The 21107-nt window shown below is 45.4% G+C and overlaps 1 protein-coding gene across 7 annotated transcripts in view; it reads right to left on the bottom strand.

The window, feature by feature from the left end:
* Positions 1-21107, bottom strand: part of LOC133352734 (signal-induced proliferation-associated 1-like protein 1) — a 159003-nt gene that overhangs the window by 119991 nt on the left and 17905 nt on the right. Inside the window, exon 1 of one of the 7 annotated variants that reach the window (XM_061568565.1) lies at positions 7384-7558. The exons of the other annotated variants lie outside the window; for them this stretch is intronic. The gene's annotated coding sequence lies outside the window, so the exon portion shown is untranslated. Of the gene's footprint in view, positions 1-7383; positions 7559-21107 lie in introns of those variants that run through there. 7 annotated transcript variants of the gene reach the window in all.

Here is a 21107-nt window from a genome sequence, read left to right on the forward strand (position 1 = left end):
TGAGACCAGAAGCATTTTGGACGGTTTTATTATTTGGATCTATGAAGTTTCTAAATGCAACCGCATCTCAAGATGCTGTAAACAAAAGAAAACACAAATTATAGAGACTGTGGAGAAAAGGAAGGATTCAATTTCAGGGAATATGGTGGTTAGGAGGTGGGTATGGTTGCAACGAAGACTTCAGTACCATGAGGCTTAAAGCAAAGATGCTATGATAGACAGAAATGGTCACTGATAAATCAAAGTAAAAAGAGAAGATTGTAAGCGTGCACTGAAATAGGAGCACGGCGTCGGCAATGGAGACGGCTGATGAGAGGGAATTCTACACCATGCGGGCAGTAGCGAAAGAAGAACGACCTCCCATCTTGCGGAAGGTGACTACGAGTTCTGACATGCGTGCTGGAGCACAGCCCGTGGGGGGGAAGGGAGTCGAGCAAAGATGGGGAACATAGCCAGATGTTGAGGCGTATCGAGTTCTTGATCCTGACTGGATAGGCAGCCGATGATGAAATATGAGGATTGGATTGACGTGGTCTAATTTTTTTTAGTGAGACCGAATCATTAGCATTTTCACCCAGACTTCGTCTGGGCTACTTAAATCTTGGGACATTTCAATAACATAATAGGAATCCTGGACCTTTATTTTAGTGTGACTTGGGCAGGTCACGGCAAACCACGGCTCCGAACCAACCGCTCGTTAACGTACTTTTTTCTTCAATTAGAGTATTATTATTATTATGCTCTTGCATTCCATTGCATACAGCATGTGAACTAGGTCAATCGGGGTGGATTCATCTCACTTGAGGTTCACTTAACACTATCCCGTGTCTATATTTCCCCCACTGACACAAGTCCTTTGCACCTCCGATAGGCAAGGTTGGCTACGTACGGTGCGAAATAAGTTCACATGCATACATACAGACGGCTAATCGTGACAATTTCAGCTTCAAAGATGTTGCGATGATGCTGTGTGGGTCTCTTTATGCGTTTTTTTTAAACAATCAGTGTAGCAACCCCAAAAATACCTCTGAGCTTAACAGACTACACAAGCTCAGTGAACAAAAAGAAAAATGTATCACTGCGTGGCCTTAGCAGAAACAATAAATATATAATAGGCGACGGCCCTTCTTCATAGCACGTCTTGGCACTTGCTATGAAGACGTCACCTATGACACCACGCGTTGTATTGACAAACGCATTGAGCTTTGTTGTTATACTCGAAGGAACCTCCTGGTTATACCAGCCCACAGGAGATTATTGTGTCCGTCCGTCGTGCATTCAAAAATGGGAGGGGTGGGGCTGGGTGGAGAGGGGAGGGTTGGGAGGGGCTGGGTGGGGAGGGAGGGGCTGGGTGGGGAGGAGGGGAGAGGGTGGGGCTGGGTGGGGAGGGTGGGGAGGGGCTGGGTGGGGAGGGTGGGGTGTGAGGGGTGGAGCTGGGTGGGGAAGGGCTGGTCACCCCGTGGTGCCCTTATAAAACTCAACGTTTAACCTACTCACGCCGGCTTGTGCCTGCCCTCACAGTCGGACATATTCGCGGAATAAACCACGCCGCCGTTGACCCTGGCCATTGACCGAGCAACCCAAAGTTCCTACCAGCTCCCTCCGCAGGAATGTCTTTAGTGCTTGTGCACCACTGCCAACGCAGCAGTATCACCAGATAATTTGTTTGTATAAGCTCCATGAGTGTTGCGAGTTTGCGCGTGGCTGTTGGCCACAACACACACTCACAACACACACTCACAACAGGCAACGAAAACACGTGTGGCTTGTGGACGTGTTGCCTTTACTAGCTCAGGCCAATTTGCCTCCACGGTACGCGATCGCATTTGTTTGGTAAAACTGCTGCAGTTTATTATTCCTAGCGACAATGAAAGAGGAGTAGAATGCAAATTATCTACATAAGCCAAAAATGAAAAGGCTTTAATGCAAGACTCAGCAATCTCCAATTACTTAAAATATCCAAACTCTGTCCGATAACTGGTGCTGAGATGATAAACAATATTTTAGAAGCGCTGCGTGAGGTGGTGAGACACCTATATATATATTTTTACAGTTGCTGAGCACTGACCCAAAGGCTAAAAACATCAAGCGGCCAGCAGTGAACGGCACCATCAAAGCTATAACAAAAGTTTACACATTTATTCAATTGGTGAAGGTTATTAAGAGAGACCCGTAAAATAGACGATGGGAGGGAATTTCAAAGTGGAGCAGGGCGAGTAAAAAAGCGAGATGTGAACGCCCTCGCCTGGTATACAGGAGGAGGTCGTGGGGTCGATCCTTACTCTGACACCTGTTGTATATTTCGAGTTTGCATGTTCTCCGCGTGGTCACGTGGATTTTTCTCTGGGTGCTCCGGTTTTCCCCTTCACATTTATAATAATTAGCATGTGTTTCGAGTATTTGGCTGCTATATATTTTCACGTGATAAGCCACTTCTTTGAGTGATCATTTGTGGCCAGGTCACTTCTGAAAAAGAGGTAGATAGCTCAGTGGGCCTTGCCTGGTGAAATAACATAGCATGTTGTTTAAATAAAAATGGTTTAGTTTCGTTTTATAGAAGTCAGCAGGTGACCTGCAGTGTGGTGGTTGATGACAGCATGGATGACATGTGAGGCTAGGGGGTGTTTTGAGTGCTCAGTTTCCTACCACACGATTGGTCGAATAGAGCTGGACATTAACACAGCAACTTTAAACAAAGCGATGAGCCTTCGAACATCGGTGCATGCGGAGGTTGTTAGGATTTTCAAGGGTAGGGATAAGTTCAGAAATGTTAATGTTGGAAACAGTTCTTGGCAAATAAAAAGTGACAAAGATGCAATCAGGAAGAGGAGGGTAAGGTGGGTGAGACATGTGTGCAGGACGGAGGAACGCAGCTTAGCAAGTGAAGCACTGGAGTGGCACCCCAAGGTCATCAACAAAGAGGAAGACGTAAAGACACACGGTGGTGGGACTGTAAATAAAGCGATGCCGATGTGTGGTGGCACCAACGGTGTTGGCTGTGACAACCTCTTTAACTCAATGCACGTTCCAAACATATAAATTAGCAATAATAATAAAGATTTATATGATGCCATCCCCGCTGTGAGAAACCCAGCAGAGTGCTTCTCGGCTTCCCAAAACGACTGTCAATTGGGATGCAAATGGTGATTTTGCTAAAGTACCGAGACAAGTGTCACGCTTGCGTTTGTCTCCCCTCCCCCCTCCCCCCACTTGCTCAACCGATCCGCTGACTCTGAACACACTTTACAAGGACAGCACGACGACGAAAACACAAACACGATGATCGAGGTGACACGGGCAGAAATACTGCGACCGCAGGCCGCCTGTGAGTAAGTGGAACGGACAGCGGATGCCTGTTGGGGAAAGCACCATATGGCAGATGGAGGCGCAATCCGTCACAGCGACTGGTTCACGACCCACTTGTTTTTAATTCGGGTATCGCAGTCTTCACCAGCCACCATCGTGCATGCACGGTGTCCGCCATTCGCGCGATCACATCAATCTCTTTTTCTTTTTTTAATAAGGTTTGCTGGAGATTGAGGCGGCTATGTGAACAGAAGGTCGGATATGTGAACGCCTACAGAAAATTACGGTTATGCCATGCATAAACATGGTTCCTCAACAAAATATAAAGGTCTAACTGATTTAAACGTAGGCATTTTGCTTGACTGGGCTGTAGAAGTAAGCCAACAAACGTGAGAATAAGAACACATTAGTGTGTAAAAAGGTTAGATTTGTGAATGTCAAGAGGAAATGACCATTCGACCAAACGCTGGCTGAGATGCAATGTCTGATGTGAAAGCTGTCTCCATGGCTTTGGCGTTTAGAGTATTTGGCTGCTATAAATTTCCACATAAGCCACGCTGTTGAGCTATCATTTGTGGCCAGGTTGCTCATGACGTGGAGCTATATAGCTCAGCGGGCCTTACCTACAAAATTATAAACCATTTAGGTTAGTTTTAGTTCATAATGGAAGCGTCTGGACTGTGAGCCAGCTTTGCTGAGACTCTCGGTTCAAGTCTGGGTTTCAGACACCTGCGATTTAACAAAGTTTTTATAATCTCAGCTGGTCACCGGTGAATTAATGGAAACACCGTAATATAAATGTGCTTATTAATTTAATTCCATCTGGCTCTGAGGGTCATCGGCATTACATAATTGACTCAAATTTTTTTTTATAAACATCCTTCAGAAATTCCAACACCCTCCGGAGTATCGCACAGTCACATCATAGGAGATGACAGCATCACATTAAAACCGTATACAAACGCATTACGAGCTGTTGTGGAGTATTATTGGTGAAAACTTAAAAGGCATGTATGTGTAATGACAGGGTGACACCTCCCGGCCTGTAGGGGTAATTATGGTTATAGCTGCATTACATAATGCCATATTATGAAGGGGCGTATCTGGGGTAAATGTCAAGGGCGGAGTCGGTTGAGAAGCTCCGGGAACGAATCCGAAAGTTCTGGAAAGGGGGCGTGGTCAGAGGTGGCGCTCGGCCGCGCCAGGCAGGTATAAACAGCACCGAAGCTCTGGTTCGGGGCTGTTAGCGTGGGGTCTGGGTCCTGGTTGCGTCGCTGCCGGCATCACCTCTTCGTCTTCGACCACGTGGCTGTGCTTCTGCAAGACCAGCTCCATCGCCGCCGCTACGCTCTTCAACCAGCCAGCGTGGCGCAGGACGGAGATGGGCTGCGTGTTTGGACAGCCTGGGTGTAGCCGCGTTACCAAGTGTATTGCCCCGTGTGCTCTTAATAAATAAGAAGCCTTCTACTAGACGTGTGTCGGAAGTCGCTCACTACATATGTGTTCCACATATAAACAATACAATGTTTTAGTCCATGGACCTGTTGGCTTTCCAGGTCGATATTATCCAGCAGTATTTGTTTAGGAAAGCAAACTCTGGATTGGTATCAACATTTTGAGTCTCATCAGCAGCAGAGTGAGGCCTGTCAAACAAATGTTTCCAGGTTACCAGAACATTTTTGGCAACATAATTTCAATAGGCCTCCCTTATCCAAAATTAAACAATTCTCCACCATTGCATCAAGCAAAATTACACACAATTTGAGAACATTTATGGTAACAAGAAGTAAGCAGTCCTTACGCCAACTCCAAGGTGAAATGAGTTGCGAGGTGGTAAGGACATGACTGTACAGACATGGATTTAATCTAACTGTGCGGAGATGAGTGTTACCCCCTTGTATATGTGGGTTTTCTCTGGACCCTCCGATTTCTTGCCACATTTATTTTCAGTTTCATTTATTTGGTATAGCCCTGTGAGCCATTCGGTTCAGGAATGACAAATGCTCATGAATGGAATTAGCCAAACATACCAATGCAGCGGGACCCTCGTGAGACCCAGCGAGGCTTTCCTGCACAAATTTAGTCAGGATTGGTCGAGAACTGATAATGAGGGCAGGGTGAACGTTGGCCGGTGAAAACGAATTCTTGGTTTTACTCAGGGTGACTTAAGGGCTGACCACATTTTGATTAACATGACCTGCAATGTGCGAATCTTATTTCTGAAGGAAAAGGCAGACGAGCTGTGGGCAAGTGCACAAATGGCTTTGCCAATAAGACACGAATAACACTTTCTGCACAAGTTCTATATTTAAGGCAGCAGAGAGTACATTCTGTGCAAAAAGCACTGCTTCTTTGTTTTCAAGTAGCATGAAATCAGCACGTCGTGAAATTATCATGTGGCCGTCATGCTGCAAAGAGAAATGCCATGAGGATTGGGTAAAAAAAATAAATCAAGAAATGAAATTTAACAAAATATTTGTCATGTTCTGACTTACAAAACAACACACGTAGCATTGATAGTCTACAGACAGTGCATATATATATTGAATATAATTTGTGCATAATGTGTGTACATAATATAATACAGATTATGCATGTGGAAAATGTATACAAGATTATTATAAATGTTGATGTAAAATACAGTGGGATTATTCTTCACTGTATGTCCACACCCACGCATAATCCCCTGCCAAGTAATGCAATTGCCTTCACCGTTATTCATTCCAAATGTCTCAGTGAATGGATTTTGTTGGAAGTCGGGAGAGGTTTAAACCGAACTCTGGTAGTTAATTTGCAGATACCACAAGTGGGACATCTATGAATATATTAATGACCGCACAGCTACAAGAGAAATATTAACAAATATAAACCGAGGGTGCCTATTAAATAAATTTTACAGCTTTGTGGCCAGTCGGCAACAATGCAACAAGTGGCTCATTGATGTCAGTTTCCATGAAGGTTTCACAAATGTAGAAAATTCCATAACAAAAAAACCCCTCCAAACTCAATATTAGCACATACGATTGAAGCAATAACGTACCAATAAAACACACACACACACACCCCACATCCCCCACACTTACTTAGCCTTGGAACGACATTTTAGTGAAGTGCAGTTCACAAGCACTTATTTAGGCTGGCACAGCATATCAGGGGTGCTGCAGCCAATGCCACACACAACACACAGAAGCCTCTGTCTTCCCACCATCAATGTTCCCACACTGCTCCAGATACTCATCTGAGGCCCCGTCAACCGCGGGTCGCATTAGCAGCATGTGACCCCAGTGACAATGTGCACCATGGCTAAGAATCCAACCCAGATCACAAAGACCACAGCACATTTCTCAATCCACAAAAAACCACGTGCTGTTAGCGAGCACCTATAAAAGGAAGGATGGCTCACAATGTGGGGTGCGAATGTTGAACTTCTTCCGCACCATACATAGCCAACCGTGCTAATCGGAGGTGCGAGGAATGGCCAACACTATATGCCTGGCTGCCCTCATCTTTCTAGTGATGATGTTTCCACATCATGCTAGGTTATTATTTAAGATCGAGAAAACTTAGCAGAGGCCCTGATCAAGATCTGGAACCACTTCCAATGATGTGGGCTACAGCCAGGAATCAGAGTCCTGTCACAGGGTTTATGGCGCAATGTGCGAATAACGAACACGCTTGCTTCTCACGCACACACACAAACTGCACACAAACAGACATTGTATATACACGCTGGAATGAAAGCAGCTATTTTCTCTCCCTCTACTGTAGAAGTGAAGCCTTGTGGGTGTGTGGCAGACTATAAATATAACCCTGGCAAGCCTCACCTGTAACCGAGAAAACATGCCACGTCTCCGATAGCAGCTTGCTGGAGGAGACATCGAGACTATACTGAGCTCAAGGCATCCATCTCTGCTTCCAATCAGAGGGCTCAAACCTCACCACCAATTTTCCCACTTTTCAGCCACCCACGAACAGCCCAAAGCACGCCAGTGCGGTCCCCAATCTCAAACCGTGGACCACAGAGTATAACATCATTGCCCGCTTCCGTCATTCGACGGCAGAATTTAAAATATTTACCATGAGGCAACTCCTGGAGGCACCCACTGGCTCGCTCACCAACCTTGACATGAACGGGGATGAGCGATGAGGAATCCCGACACTAATCCACCAGGCTTCTCTTCAAGCTACCGCCAACCGCAGCTCTCCATGCATCACCCTGCCCACACGTCGGCCCGAACTCCCGATCTGGATAAATCCCCGTCTGTTCATCCCCTTACGTCTCGGGCATGCACGCCGGCAAGCCACACGGCCACACGGCGGCGAGCCACGAGCGCATTCGCTCGCACTCCATCCGCCCGCTCCCGCTTCACAGGGGCCGAGAGGAGGGGCAGGATCTTCCCGGGCTGGCACATGGGACTCGTGGCCACGCGGCCGCGTGCCGTAACTCCAGATGAAACAATAAGGCGAGAGCGCCGGTCTGCAGGGGGAGGGAGGGGAGTGGCCGGGTGGGGGGATGCGGAGTACAGAGCGGTTACGTGGGAGGCGATGTTATACACGGGCGGACAGAGTTGGTTGGAGACGAACACATACGGGGTTGAGATTCTGGCTCACTTCACAGGAAGTTGTTGGGACATTTTTAAAACTCGTTACGCAGAGACAAAGACTCAATAGAGTTAGTGTGCGGATCTAACGCTCGCCAACGCACACAGAGCATCCTGTGTGTGAGCGGGCCGAGGGAGGGCAGAGTTGCGGAACCGTGCGTTCAACTCCAGTCTGCGGCTCATGGCCCGGCAGAGATCCAGTCAGCAGAGCGTACACCTTCCCAGCACGGTCTCATGGTAAACATCAGGTAAAAACACCTTCCACCTGGAAAGCACTAGAGCAGTAGACGGGCATTGTGTCTAGTGGACGTGGCAATTGTAAACATTACAAACACTGGTCAGTCCTGAAGTCCAGTGGTGATCAAAATAGTATCCACTTGTGATTTTCACTAACCACAATAATTAATATATGGATATAGTTTCCCTTGCTATAGGGATGTGGATTTTATTCAAATAATCAAGATTGTAAACAGAAAATGAGCAGGAAACTAGTGCAACTTTTCTGTAAATACTCTTACAGCATTATATATCCAGAAAAAGCCTCATTGATACAAAGCTCTTTGTCGCAAGGGTGATCAACTTGAGACATTTGGGAAATCAATTTTGTATTTGTGTCTTTGTGCATGGGAAGAGACCGGAGTTGCCAGAGACAACGTGAGCAATGGGGGAAGAACTCATCAAACTGTACTATACCCAGAGGTCGTCAACCTACTTCCTCTACCGTCTCCTACAAGCACCTCTTTTTCTTGTAGCTCAAGGTCTGATATGGTGGCTGTATCTTTGTGCGATCCACCAACAACGCCTCTGAGTAAACTGGATAATTAGCATACTAATGAATTTTCGTAAGTGAAATCTGATATAAAATCACTGTAGATTATGGGATTAACGTGCGTAATTATATAATGTTTACAAACTACATTAATCAGGTCCTTCGTGTAAAACGAGCTTGAAAGTGAAACTGCACACTAATCAATTCCTTTTTCTAAAGCCACCTGAGAGTCAATGAGTCTCCATCATCAATCAATTCCTATCCTTGGCTGGCAGGCACATTATGGCCCACCGCTGAGATTCTAAAACATGAAAGTTATTTTCTTTCCCACTTCCAAAAGCATGCGCTAGCAGATCTTTAAAAAAAATTAGGGCAACAACAACACAATAACAATAATAAGTGAAAAATCTAAACTCGGGGAGGTTGAGCGACAACACACGCGCATGAACACTTCTGTCAAGTGATATTGTCAACAATCCAGTTGCTCTTCGATGTGTTTTTGAGTTGTACCGTGTGTTGTTGCCCCACGTGCTGGAAGTTTTATTCAGGAACTAAACTGAAAGCTCGCAGCACATACATCATGACGAACAACACGCGGTAAAAACCCACTGACACAATGGGAGAGCTATAGAACGCAACCGTAAAAACCTTCGCTGTAGTAATACCCAGGTGCTCATACTCTTAGTTCTTTCGGTAAAGTCACGTAGGTAAAAAATTAAAATAAAACAATAAAAATCACGACGTTTCGGAGGCAACACAAGTCTCCGTCATCACCTGATGACGGAGACTTGTGTTGCCTCCGAAACGTCAGGTGATGACGGAGACTTGTGTTGCCTCCGAAACGTCGTGATTTTTATTGTTTAATTTTAATTTCATTTTTTACCTACGTGACTTTACCGAAAGGACTAAGAGTATGAATCCTTGCAGTCACGAAAGCTTCAAACCCAGGTGCTCCTCAACCATGCTCCCCACCACCACCTCCCCACCCGCCCGCCCACCCACTGTCTGTTTCAACTATGCTGGGAATATCTTGGCTGTGCGCTTCCCGTTGAGACGTGGTGACTGAGATCGAGCTCCGGGCACATCCTCTCGCACACCGGGAGCGTGGACAGATGCTGCTCACTGCAAGGTCACACAACAGACAGTGTCCTTCTAAAGACAAAAAATATAGATGTGCCTCGATTTCCGCAAATTAATCTTGATTAAAGCTTGACGATCGCCAACATCCAGCGATCGCCCACCTCCAAGAGAAGTTGAGTTGGGCTTTAATAGACCTGTCCGTATAGTACGAATCATTTGAAATTACAGAACCCAGGGCCATAACTGTATAAGAAAAGCCAAGACATGCTTCAAATCTGGCATCATGGAAATTGAGTCGGGCAGGTGGCTTGTGGCTTGGCTTTATTTCCCACGACTCCTGTTCTCTGGAGCCCCAGGCGATCTATGAAAAACCTTTCTATGCAGGGTTGTATTCTTACTATTTATCCACGTTTCTTGCAGATAAGACGAGTGGCCTGGACATTGTGGGAAATTCATTCTACTAACTGTATTTATCTGCAGATAAATCACCTGGAAGTGGTCCCCGGAAAGCATTAAACGTATCCTATTTTCTGAGTCTCTTCATGGGTGAAGATTTACCTGCCTTTTAAATACCTACGTGACTTTACCGAAAGAACCAAAGAGAATGGGTTCCTGCAGTCATGAAAGCTTCAAATCAAGATTGTTCTCATGTAGACACTGATTTGTCAGCACAGTCTCCAATATGTGCACAGGGAAACCAACCTGGAGGGAATTTGGAACTGATCTGGTGAAACCAAACCCAAGGAGGATAAAAATTATGGTGATATAGACACAGAAAATGGTTTCAACCTCCTCTACAGCAGAATATTGCCATCCCCAAGTCGCACACAAGAGGCTGAAGAAAGACACAGGGAGAGATCCTGCAGTGTTAACTCGCCAAAACATTTCCTTACGTGAAATTCTTCTGTTCTGGATACAACTTTCCTACGGAGAAACAAATATTTTTTTTCTGCAACTGATACTGGTAAAACTGAAAAACAGTATTTTTAAACATCAAATGATACAAACGCAAATACAAAATTACAGGCACAAAAATTGACCTAAGGGCCAGATTTTATGGGGTCATGCTCTTTCAGGTCTCATTAAACTGGTTCAATTCACAATGCTTACAATAACCTTTTCACGATGTTTTGACAGTTATTTCCGTGCAGTTACATTTGCAACATGGTCATTATGATCCCGCTTACATAACGTCGACAAATTATAGGACAAACGGATGCGACTTATGGAAACGCAACACGAAAATAGTTTGAGAGATGCCTGCATTTGTTAAGTCCAGATGCTGCAGTAATAATAAACACTGTCATGTGCAGCACTTACTCACAGTAAAAGCATTCTGCTTGCCAATACATTTTGACAGCTGACGTTTCAACGGCAGTCAAATTCAATTTTCTTATTCATTACGCTGAAGTCCATTTGTTGAGCTCGCAGTTTTCTGTGGATGATTTACCTTGTGCCACTTATTTTTCTGCAAAAATTGCCACATAGTAACAAAGCACCAGTTCCATCACCAAAAAACCTCACTAGGGACATCCTTATTTGCAATTTAAAACTAGGAGCAAACATTACTCGTTTAATTATTTACCCCAAACTGTGTAAGCCACTTCTATTCTTCCAGTCCGCATCGTTTACACCAAAAGGTTAAATCAACAAAAGATGCATTCCGGTAAGGACAAAAACATTATTATTGAAGGGTGCACAGCTATTCATATCCAGATTGTTTTTTTTTTAATCTGCAGCTACATTAGTTAATCGACTGCTCATTCCGATGATTAAATTTTGGGTACTTCTGCCTCTTCGAGAAAGTCTGGTCAGGATGGATGAGTCGGCTAAAATACCCTCAACAGAGGCTTCTCTAGAGCTCCCTCTAGTGGGAAGCATCCACCAGCAGTGGCCTGAGCAAGACTTTGCAGGGCTGCACCTTACATTAGTTGATTAATTATGCCGCATGGAACTCACTACTACCAATCATCATTGCTGAACTTCCACACAATCATGATTTACCTGTTTGGTTATGGTGCCTTAGCATGGATGTACAGCACCCAGGCCTGTCATCCTGAATGAATGAATGCCTTTCGAGTACTGCCTTAAGAAGCAAATGGGACAAGATGATTTAAATCCCAAGATTTCTGCAAATTCCTACCTAAGGTATAGAGCGTATAAATCAGGTAAAAAATTCAACTTTGCTTGAAGAGACCTTGCATGTTCTGGCACTGTTGATCGAACCTTAACACCACCCCCTTCCAATAAAAAATTACCCATAAACGTATTTTGTGAATATATTATAAATCAGTAGCATACCTCAAGGGGGTATGAAAAATACTTGTGCAGAGAACGTACCGCACATTTAATAAATACTTCTATTTTATTAATTGTTCATGCACCTAACCAACCAGTGATGTGTTGTTCAAATACGTTCCTCACACTCCTTCATTATAAACTCCATCGCTCCCCACTTCCTTCATGCAAAATCTACAGATGAAACTATTTTGTCCGTATTTAATGTATCCAAACGAACACAGTGTTTGATCTTCTTGGTTCTTTCGGTAAAGTCACGTGACTTTACCGAAAGAACCAAAAAATACTTGTGCAGAGAACGTACGTAAGATGAATCCCTGCAGTCACGAAAGCTTTAAATCGAAACAGTGTTTGATGTACGCACATCGGTCTCGTCGCAAGAATCCAAAAAAGTGAAGGGTCTCAAGGCTGATCCTGAGCAGAGCTCTCAAACTGATATTTTGATGCATTAATGTAATCTAATCGTCATTGCATTTGGTATATTACACAAATTTCAAGCCACTTGAGTCCAACACGTTACACTAATCAATGCCAACCAATTATTTTGATGCTTACGACTACATCGGGGTCCTCTCATATTTTAGCATTAGGAGATCCAAAGCTTTTGCAATCCATCCAAGACCTTTGTTTCGATTGACACCATGGCTAGCCTCGAGGCTCTCTATCTCTCTATCTATCCGGCCAGCTGACGATGCCTCAGGGATGCCTACCTCTTCCTCCCTGCAAGTGTGGCTACGCCTGAAGCAGCAAGCAGAGTAGTGCCGAGCAGCCCAAAAGCTGCAGGTGAGACATGCCAAATGCATCGATTGTATTTTCGCTCACTGTGATCTCCAACGCCGAGCCACTCGGCACCAGAGACGCGGGGTGCCAGTTAATGAAATGTCGCTTAGCCTCTTCGATCTGTATTTTGAGTTGTACCGCATGTTGATCGGCAAGACGTACGACATTTCACTCCACGTCAGGAACTTAAGAAACTCCAAAAAACTCACACCACGGGGAGCTAAAGTGTCATACGTCATGCCAAACAACACGTGGGGTATAGCACAACCGAGAAAACCCTACGCAGATATCCCTTTTGCTGTCGCGCACACAAGAGGGCAGGCCTAACGTTGAACCGAGGCCAGGTTTAGCTTTCCAAGCAGAGCCCCCATTTTGATATGCAGAAGCGACCAGGCAATCAACACTCTGCCAGGAACTTTAAAACACATTAAGATTCCAACAAGCTCTCCACTCACATGCCCGAAAAACCACCACCAACCGATCATGATTTTCAAAGGCTGAGGGTGCCATTTTATTCATAGCAAAGTGTTTGATGCTTTGAAGGAGGACAGTGTGATGGCTGTACACACATGATAGGCTTTCAATTATGCATGACAACATTATTGCAGGGTGCTATCCCACCAGCAACCTTGCACGATAATGAGCATTTATTATGGCATGTATTAAAAGTGGGCACGCGCGATTGCGGATGACCAGTAGATGCACATAGGAGGGAAAAGATGAGAGCACGTCTGGCCAATTAATCTCCAACACGTGCATGCGCAGCGTTTGGTGGATTCGAGGCCGTGTTACTGAACACGCCAGTTTAGTTGCTAACCGACTACGAATGCGTTTCTATAAAACCTTTTTTTCTTAATAAAGTATGAATCAAGACACGATCAGTGCAGTCACGATGTCATGGCAATGTCACTTTAGGGCAGGCACAACCAAAAACAAGAAATTCAACCCAAACCTGAATGGAAAATATATTTCTCATTCATATTTTTTTTAATGTGAATAAAATAAAACATACATGATAATTTGTATAACCAATAAAAAAAGGGTAATTATAGTTAATTCCAATTACGCAGTCAAAATTTCAGAATATAAAAAAAATGTACCCGTAAAAACATAGTTTTTCACTATAAATCCTTTATATGCGTGGCGGCTAGAGTCCTCTCGTCCTCTGGCTTGAGATGGCTGCCACCTATGGGGCAGATGATTGCCTGCCACCATTAAGCAATTGGTAATTAAATATCAATTTTTTTTCCTAAAAGTGTAAAATTTTGGATATTTTTTTCACGAAAATTAATTGTCACGCACAACGAGTCTGTGTGGAAAATGTCAGCTCGATTGGATCACGGGAAGTGGGTTAAAAAACGACCGAAAGATTTGCACGGTCGTAAGCGCGCAAGCAAGTTAACTTAATATAAAGGATAAAAAAAACAATTCATTTTAACTCACTTTCTGCACATCTTGCAAACGGCTTGGAACCCACACTTGAAACCACTGCCTAGCTGCCTTGGGCCATTTCAGTCTCCAAGGCAAAGCTTTAAGCAGAGACGAAGCTCCTCTTCGCACACTTGGCATCGTCTTATTTTGCCTGGAGCAAGGATACAGTAATATCCTTGGCAAGCATGTGGTAAAATCCTTGAAGCACCACTGGAGAAAGGCAGTGGTGTACGCAGCAATGCGCGTGTGTGTGCGCACTTCAGATAGTATCGTAGTTAATGACACTTACTGCACGGTCACAGCCACCGTGACAAGTAGGGTTGCCACCTCTGAAGTACAAAACCGAACATATCATGCCGAGAAGAACATCTCACTACATGTAAATGCATCATTTTGAGGCACGCGTAGCAATATTATTATTACACGACTACGAAACTGACCAACACCGAAACTTTGATTGTCCCGGGAAGACTTACAGCAATCGTAGCACAGCTTCCTAAAAAAGAAGTTGATCGTAAGAAAATCAAGACAGGTGGCAACACGAATGACATACCACAGCCTGGCCAATGTATATCATAACATGGTTCCTGTTGCTGCTGTGGACTCGTCAGTCAGGCAAATCGTCACTAACTGGCCGGGAGCGGTGACATTTTTGTGAGCACGAGTCCACCATTCCGACGAGCCTGCCTCTTGTTTTCGTGTCTGCTTGTGAGGGCCATCACGTGCCTCCCCTAGAAGCGCTCAAGACGACCTGTGGCGACAAAGTTCCTTGCCTCCAGAAAACCTAAGAGAACCCGACTGTGGGGGGGGGGGGGGGGGGTGAACACCTTTTTTGAGTGGAGAGTGTCCTGTCTCAGCGTAACATCACAGTGAGACTGAACATCCACGTCATCAATCAGCCAATGACACAGACAGACGCTGACCAGCGTCTTAGACCTGTACCATCATGCCGGACATAACGCATGTTTGTTGTACTGTACATACATTGACTTAATAATTCACACCTTTCTGAAGAGACTCAATTAAGTTGAAACCCATGTTGTCATGGTTACACAAATAAATCCGATACCTACAACGACTGATTTAGTGTTACCCCCACCAAGTCCCAATACCGAGGTCTCTACAGACGAAATGGTGTTCACGTGCTTTGAAAATACACAAGACGTTTTCTTTAAGCGACGTTAACAGGCCCCATTACCTACTTACCACACTTATTTATAATTCACAATACCCTAAGTGAATGGGGCGCTTTCATTATTTATCTGGCGTAGAGGGAGACGCAACCATCCGAAGCTCAGGGGCCCCGTGTGATGTGACAAAATTATCTTGCCGAAAAGCTGGCCAAGCCCGGCCATCACCAAGCGCATCGGGGGCCCCTGTAGGTGCGCACGTGGGTAGCACGCTCGCACCTGCACGCACCTGCACGCACCTCTAAAAACAGACACTCCCCCCCCCCCCCCCCGAGAGTCGAGCGCCGGTGTGGCCCAGGGCGGGATGGGGGGGCTGCTGCTGACTGTACATCCACAAACCGGAGGAGTGGCATTCTTCTTCATCTCGACTTCGCGGTTTCCAATTAAAACTCGACGACGCTCAGCGGCGCACCTAAAATAAGGAAGCGAATTGGGGGCGTCCAATCTAAGGACTGCAGACGACGAGGCTGTGAGTCTTGCTCAATTGTTCCCCGCACACCTTTACGGTAACTTTCTGACCCGTCCCTACTGGACATCTATGATAAAGAGCTTCATATCTCATCGGATTTCTCCAGGATAAAAAAAGATTATGATTCTGAATCATTCATTAAATGTATGCGACTGCTTAAGAGGCTGCCGCATACAGTCAAAAAAGGGAATGGTGTCCTAAAAAAGATATCAGTTGATATTTCTCTGTGCCGTGTCATATATGAAGTAGTAGATCAGTCAAACTGTACCGTAAACAACAACAGCCATCGCCATTGGTCACCAATGGTGGTGACATCACCACGGCGCTTGTGCCAGGCTAGGTGAACATTGCGACTATCGTGTGAAGTGTGGAAGGCTCTCGCTGCTGGCAAGGAGGTGACGGGACAGACCCAAGTGCCATGGGTTGACTGAAATTACTGGCAGTCTCATAAACACACAAAACCACTCTGGAAGCCCTGTGTAACCAACTAACAATCGGGTCAGGGTTGTTTCAGCCCCTCACCCCTCCAGTAGGGATACTACTCTGTAGCACCGTGCTCTCTCAGTGGGGAGCCACTTGACACGTGCCCTTTCACACCTTTACCGTACTGCGCAAGAAGACACCACACAGTGGCACACATAGTGGCACACAGTGGGTCTGGATTTCTGGTGCGGTCCTCAACACCTGTTTGCAGCCCTGAGCCAGTGGTGGAAATTCCAGATTCCTACGGCAGGGAAGAGTGCAGCTACCCACGGGATAGCCACTGCGGACTTCCCAACATAGTGGAAGTCATTCTATCAACCTGAGACGTACAAAAAGGATTGATGAGTCACACCCCCCCCCCCAGCCTGCAAAGCTTCCGTTTGCAGGCCATACGCTCTAATCACTGCAACCACTCGGCCAGTAACTTGTAACGCAACATGGAATGAATTATATATTGCATCTTAAAATATCCTGCCAACACACAGTCACAAAAGATAGCCACTGCAGTTTGTTTCACTGTTCAGCTTTCATGTTTTGCAAACACAACCACTTAGCTGCTGACATTGATCTAATAAACACACCGGAAGAATTGGTGATAGTAATTTCAAAACCGGTTTTTTTCTCGAACCATTTTCCCCTCCCCATCACTCCTCCCCGCCTCACTGCAACCTCCTTACTCTTTTCTACGTGGCAGGTTTGAACCGATGACTCAATGTGGTCAAATCACCGTGCCCGGATGCAAAGAGAAGAACACACCGCCAGCTGCACCTTGTCATCATCAAGCCAACTGTGTTACTCACAGGCACAGCTCGGGAGAGTAGGTGTGTGTTGTTGATCTTTGGTGGTACCTAGCCTGGCACAAACACTGTGGTGACGTCACCACCACCAAATGGCTTTTGTTGGTGGTGGCGCTATAATACAACTAGCAGAAGTACCCGGCGTTGCCCGGGTGAAAAATATATTTCTTAATAACCTTACATATATACACAGATGGGCCGCTACCCCCCCCCCCCCCAGCCACGATCTCCTCGGCCGCTGTGCAGTAGTATTTACGGCCTATAGTGTGGGGTGTCGAGGCCTAGTAGCGTGCAGAGCCTCCGGCCTCGCCTAAATTGCCCACCCGGCTGAGGCTGGGTACCGGGGCCGTTCCCCCCCCCCCCCCCCCCCGCGCTACAATAATACTGTGTAATCGCTATAATTTTATTATCTACCGACCCTATAATAGTAATTGCACACATTGTGGTGGGGGGGGGGGAGTGAAGAGGACGTGAAACTTTGATGAATTTACCTCAGAGTCGCGTGTTAATGCGTGCGCCTATTTTTAACGGGAATTAAAAATGGCGTCCACCCCGTGGCGAATGCGTCGCTACCCGTTGCCAGGGGCAACCGCCGGACCAATCGTGTCTCGCAAATCCCTGACATTTCGTCCAATGAAACTGCGTATGGTCCGATACACAGACACACACACAGACAGACAGATAGACAGACAGATTTGCGATTTTATATATATAGATAAATTCGTACACCACCAACACCATTGCTGAATAATATAAACTGGTCTTGGGGCTCCATTAGGTCGATTCAGCCTCAACAAAGTACTTGTCCACACCACCCACGCACTGTGCCGACCTTCATAGGTACTCCCCAACAGCACTCGCCCAAGAGTCTGTGGAAGGCCAAATGGGGGGACCTTTGACCTTGATCATCTGTGTGCGAGTGTGGGTGGATGAGTGTGGTGGCATGGCACCTCCGATTACCACAGTTGGTTACGTACGGTGGGAAAGAAGTGCATAGCTATCACCAGTGTAATGAGCTGCAATCCCCGCAAATCCTGCGTCGCTTCCTGGCCATTCCCAAACACTCGGAATTGGAATCTGAACCTGGTGTGAACATCCACGAGGTGGATTCAGCATTACAATCTGTATCTCGTGTGGTGTATCAACATCAACGATGGAGAGACAACGGTGGCGATGCACACCATGTCCCGTGTGTCATTCCAGCCTTAAAGAGGTGTTTGATAACATCTCTTTCCCCTACAGCTCTCCTCAGCCTAAAGTGCAGACGTTAGTTTGTGTGTGGGGGGGGGAGTAATGGTGGAGTGATTAGAACACTACGTTATTTGATTCCCGCTCACAACCAGCAACTGGCAAATATTTGAACCAATCCTGGGCCTCCTCCAAGTTGACTCAGCCTTTAAATTAATACTTGGTGCAGTATTTAAATGTCAGCACTGGAGAGACAAAGGCGGCCAGGCATGGTGTTGGCCACCCACCCCTTGTGCGTCGTGGCAGCCTTTGTAGATGCTCACAAACAGCACTTGCATTGACAATCTGCTAAAAGGCGGTACGGGGAGTCTTTGTCTTTTGGTGTTTCATGTGCATGCATAGACATCTCAAAACATGTCAGAAATCTGGAAATCCAGCACTACAAATCCTTATGAAACGTAATTTTGAAGAAACGCAGTGATTTCGAACTATAAATGCCCCTGCAAAATATTACTTGCAGATCAATGAAGTGTCTGCCCTCATCAGATTCTAGCTGTGTGCAGCAGTCGTCACAGAAGCCAAGCCTCTCCCTGCAGACTGCAGTCTGGGTGGCTGTGTGCGGCGCTGAAGATTAAATGCAAGCGCATCTCAAGATGGTTTGTTCCAAGTGTAAATATATTTCAACACAGACCCCACTTGCACCACCACGCGCAACAACAATCAAGCAGCCAATATTTTTTTTTTACATGTGGAATTTGTTTTTACTAAAACGCCTCGCTTGCTTATAGAGAGACAAAATGTTGGTTAGGTACATAAACCTTTTAAACCCGCATGCTTGGTTCAGTGATTACTGTTGTGCATTTGGATGACTGGGTCAGCACCCCTCGTTTCTATGTCCAGAATTCAGTGGCTTGAATCCAACACCCGGACCTCTGATGATAATGTGCTGCAGGGACAATGCAATGCTTAAAGAGCAATGTGTCTGGTAATCCGCTATAGAACTTATATGATCTGTTGACATTGTTCTCAAGAGACAGCCATTGTATGCCCATATCATGAAAATAGATTTCAATAATTGACTTCAATTACTAAATTGCCCTTTTGTGCAGGCTTCTCCAGTGCTTGGCTGGCAAAGCACACTGCTGCAGTGCAATATCTACTCCCGGAATTGTAAAATATGAGCCGTGCTCAATCAATCCACCGCTAGATGATTGCCTTTCCCAAGCCGCCATCTCTCGTGATCCTGTAATGGAACAATCCGGCAAGCACCCGCATAGGAGCGGATTTCTTTGCTCCGTCTCCTCGGTTAACATCTAAGAAATAAAGTATAGCAAGATAGTATGCTTTATTCTTTGTCATTTATAAAAAAAAAACATCAGCGTCTACCATGGTGACGTGTGGGTAACAAGTTACAGAATTTTAATATGTATTTATACTGGAGGAATCCAATGAGCTATAAAGCACAAATGTCCAGTAAGGGCATGTGAGAACGTTCCAACAACACACAATACAAAAACACAAATGTTAAGAGATACAAAAAACCATCGCTTCACGTAAAAATTGCATAACATATTAGTACTTTGGTATTTTATATGCAATAAACTTGCATCTACCTAAATGTGTATACCGTTAAAAGGCTCTGTTGGCTGTGCCGAATTACAAAAGCGATAACATCATTTTGCTATAAAAATTCGACCACATCGGGGAGCGCACGTACCCGGTTAAAGCCGTGTTATAAAATTGTGGCTGTGGTAATTGAAGCGAGTGGTGTGACTAAGGCGATTTGCATGTACAAGTCAAGAGCGTGCCCAGCCCCTCGCTGCTCCTAACGGGCAGTGTTACAACTGGACCGTCCTGCTGTGAGCGATTCATACAGTGCTGGATCACACCACACTGCACAAACGCACGGTTCATCACCAATGCTCACTCTATTAACGTAATCCCATTTTTCCCGTGCCTTGCGCTGAGTTTTTGGCAAACTAATGCGTGAGTTTAGAATGTTTGCAAGGTCTGTTGAATTCGGATAGACGAACGAAATATAAATGTTAGGTCACCACTGGAAAGCCCAGTCGAAGATGCGTAATACCTAGGGAAATGTACTGCACTTAATGAGAATCAGGATCAAAGTTACGAAAATAAAGAGACATGAGTAGAGGATTGGGTGGTTTTGGAACACTGAATTTGATCAAGAAAAGCAACACATCAATGTGCCTGACCAAGAGAGTTTTCAATCGGTATGAATTACTCGATGTGGTGGTATGTGGGTCAAGAAACATGCACAATGACAAATAAAATGGAACAAAAGATTAAAAGTATGCAGAGACACATGGAGCGATACATGTTTAGGTTTACACTGACAGACAGAAACGGAAACACGTTTGATCTGGGAACAAACATAAATTGTGGAAATCATAATGACTGTTAACGAAAGCGAATGGCTGTAAGATGATGGCCAATGGACGAGACTGGCAACAGAACGGCAGCCAAAGGAGGGAACACGCTCGCAAATACGACCGCAGTGACATATGGAGCAATGAGATCAGCTGATGTGCAGAAGGTGGGTTTATGGAATTTCAGCACCGGCAGAATGGTGGGAGATGGGGACAGCCTGAGGAGACTTTCATCCAGCAGGGGATAGACCATGGATACTTATTGGTGTTGAATAGGCATTGGTGTTGAATAGGTCTTGAATAGGCATTGGTGTTGAATAGGCAT

This window comes from Lethenteron reissneri, chromosome 41, assembly GCF_015708825.2.
Source record: "Lethenteron reissneri isolate LAM-NWPU_2019-01 chromosome 41, ASM1570882v1, whole genome shotgun sequence".
NCBI lineage: Eukaryota > Metazoa > Chordata > Hyperoartia > Petromyzontiformes > Petromyzontidae > Lethenteron > Lethenteron reissneri.